The sequence below is a fragment of the Neophocaena asiaeorientalis genome, unplaced genomic scaffold, assembly GCF_003031525.2.
Source record: "Neophocaena asiaeorientalis asiaeorientalis breed wild unplaced genomic scaffold, Neophocaena_asiaeorientalis_V1.1 scaffold131, whole genome shotgun sequence".
NCBI classification, from domain to species: domain Eukaryota; kingdom Metazoa; phylum Chordata; class Mammalia; order Artiodactyla; family Phocoenidae; genus Neophocaena; species Neophocaena asiaeorientalis.
Window position 1 is genome coordinate 174809 of NW_020173201.1, and position 3736 is coordinate 178544.

The following is a 3736-nucleotide window of genomic DNA, read 5'->3' on the forward strand; positions in this document are numbered from 1 at the left end:
CCATCACCCTGATACCAAAACCAGACAAAGATGTCACAAAGAAAGAAAACTACAGGCCAATATCACTGATGAACATAGATGCAAAAATCCTCAACAAAATACTAGCAAACAGAATCCAACAGCACATTAAAAGGATCATACACCATGATCAAGTGGGGTTTATCCCAGGAATGCAAGGATTCTTCAATATATGCAAATCAATCAATATGATAAACCATATTAACAAATTGAAGGAGAAAACCATATGATCATATTAATAGATGCAGAAAAAGCTTTTGACAAAATTCAACATCCATTTATGATAAAAACCTTCCACAAAGTAGGCATAGAGGGAACTTACATCAACATAATAAAGGCCATCTAAGACACACCCACAGCCAACATGATTCTCACTGGTGAAAAACTGAAACCATTTCCTCTAAGATCAGGAACGTGACAAGGTTGCTGTCTTCTTCACTCTCACCACTATTATTCGACATAGTTTTGGAAGTTTTTGCCACAGCAATCAGAGAAGAAAAAGAAATAAAAGGAATCCAAATCAGAAAAGAAGAAATAAAGCTGTCACTGTTTGCAGATGACAAGATACTATACATAGAGAATCCTAAAGATGCTACCAGAAAACTACTAGAGCTAATCAATGAATTTGGTAAAGTAGCAGGATACAAAATTAATGCACAGATATCTCTTGCATTTAAGAATTAGAACAAAAAATTTCACAATTTGTATGGAAACACAAAAGACCCCGAATAGCCAAAGCAATACTGAGAAAGAAAAACTGAGCTGGGGGAATCAGGCTGCCAGACTTCAGAGTATACTACTAAGCTATGGTAATCAAGACAGTGTGGTGCTGGCACAAAAACAGAAATATAGATCAATGGAACAAGATAGAAAGCCCAGAGATAAACCCACGCACATATGGCCACCTTATTTTTGATAAAAGAGGCAAGAATATACAATGGAGAAAAGACAGCCTCTTCAATAAGTGGTGCTGGGAAAACTGGACAGCTACATGTAAAAGAATGAAATTAGAACACTCTCTAACACCATACACAAAAATAAACTCAAAATGGATTAAAGACCTAAATGTAAAGCCAGACACGATAAAACTCTTAGAGGAAACATAGGCAGAATGCTCTATGACATAAATCACATCAAGATCCTTTTTGACCCACCTCCTAGAGAAATGGAAATAAAAATAAACAAATGGAACCTAATGAAACTTAAAAGCTTTTGCACAGCAAAGGAAACGATAAACAAGACAAGAAGACAACCCTCAGAATGGGAGAAAATATTTGCAAATGAAGCAACTGACAAAGGATTAATCTCCAAAATTTACAAGCAGCTCATGCAGCTCAATAACAAAAAAACAAACAACCCAATCCAAAAATGGGCAGAAGATCTAAATAGGCATTTCTTCAAAGAAGATATACAGATTACCAGCCATCACATGAAATGATGCTCAACATCACTAATCATTAGAGAAATGCAAATCAAAACTTCAATGAGGTATCACCTCACACCAGTCAGAATGGCCATAATCAAAAATTCTACAAACTATAAATGCTGGAGAGGGTGTGGAGAAAAGGAAACCCTCTTGCAGTGTTGGTGGGAATGTAAATTGATACAGCCACTATGGAGAACAGTATGGAGGTTCTTTAAAAAACTAAAAATAGAATTACCATATGACCCAGCAATCCCACTACTGGGCATATTCCCTGAGAAAACCATAATTCAAAAATTGTCATCTACCATAATGTTCATTGCAGCTCTATTTACAATAGCCAGGACATGGAAGCAATGTAAGTGTCCATCAACAGATGAATGGATAAAGAAGATGTGGCACATATATACAATGGAATATTACTCAGCCATAAAAAGAAACGAAATTGAGTCATTTGTAGTGAGGTGGATGGGCCTAGAGACTGTCATACAGAGTGAAGTAAGTCAGAAAGAGAAAAACAAATACCATATGCTAACACATATATATGGAACCAAAAAAAAAAAAAAAGGATATGAAGAACCTAGGGGCAGGACAGGAATAAACATGCAGACGTAGAGAATGGACTTGAGGACATGGGGAGTGGGAAGGGTAAGCTGGGATGAAGTAGAGATTGCCGTGGACATATATACACTACCAAATGTAGAATAGATAGCTGATGGGAAGCAGACACATAGCACAGGGAGATCAGCTCTGTGCTTTGTGACCACCTAGAGGGGTGGGATAGGGAGGGTGGGAGGGAGACGCAAGAGGGAGGAGATATGGGGATGTATGTATGTGTATAGCTGATTCACTTTGTTATAAAGCAGGGACTAACACACCATTGTAAAGCAATTATACTCCAATAAAGATGTAAAAGAAAAAAAAAGAAGAAAAAAGAAATAACTGGTTGTCCTACATTAAAGTGGAAATTGGGTCTTCTTGACCACCCAAAGCAATGTTTAACTAAGATAAGTATTTTTCTGAACTGCAAAAGTATTCAAGTCTTCAACCTAAAGACCTTCACAGATGAAAGCTCAGGACTTACAGCTGCTTCAACATTTTAAGTACATTTTCAATGCTAATGAATTCTTTTACAGTTCGTATTTGCTAATTCTTCTGTGTGTTTTAGAGGTAGCTTCACTAATCATTACTTAGATGTAATCCAGAGCTTTCTGCAGGTGAAAAGAGGAGCTCAATCCAGATTTTATAGTTAAGAGCAGGAAACTGGGGAGGGGGTAAAGAGACAAAATAGCGGGAGGGTAAAATGAGGAAGGTCTTTAGCAGCCTATTTTTTAAATACCCTAAGGTATTGTGTGGCCACCGAGCCATAACTTTCTAGTCCCCTTCTCAAATTTTCTAAAAAGCCGTACTCACTTTGAAACTTTGAAGTACAACCGACTAAATCACCTAGGGATTCTTGTTAAACGGCTCTGGGGTTGGGCCTGAGATTTTGCATCTCTAGCAACGTCCCAGATGACGATGCTGTTGAGTGGCAAGGATGTAGAACCCAAGAAATTGGAATCAGACCTAGTCAGTTCGGAGACTTTGCTTCTGATGGGGAGCATAATTTACAGGAAGGTCCCTCGGGCAGCTCCTTAGGCCAGTGAGACAGCCGACTTTAGGGCGACGTTTGGAGAGTCGGGCGAACCTTAGCACAAGGAGCAGCCGTAACTTTTACTGGGGGTGTGTTACGTACGTACCGGACTCCTGTGCCTCATTTATTTTGTCCTCTTCAGCAAGCACAGGAAGTGGACACTATTATTATCGTCGTTTTATAGGTGAAGAAAGGCTCGGAGATTTAAGTAACTTGCCTAAGGTCATGAGGTTTTCAGGAGAGTTGAATCTAGGTCCATTTAACAATAAGAAACAGCGTTTTAAACACTTTGGGCCCTCAGTTCCCTGTGCTGTGAAATGGGACGGGTTGTATGGCAGAGTCCAGATCCCTGCCGGATACACCCAAGAGAGTCCTTGGATTCCTTTTCCAGAGCTTGCTCTTTGAGCCTGCAGGGGAAAGTTCTTTCTGAGAACACCCGGCCCCCTCTGCTTGCCTAGGTCAGGGGCACGCACTGCAGTTGCCGGGGAGGGTCGGGCCGTCCCAGAGCGAGCTGGCTCGGGTCACGGAGGGCCGGTCCATTACATAACCGCGAGGCGGCCCTCCTCCCGCGCGCCCCTCACCCCTCGCGAAGCCGCGGCTCGTAGAGCGGATCTCAGGGATAAATCCCATTCACCCGCCGGCCAGAGAGTGCACGGCAGGGC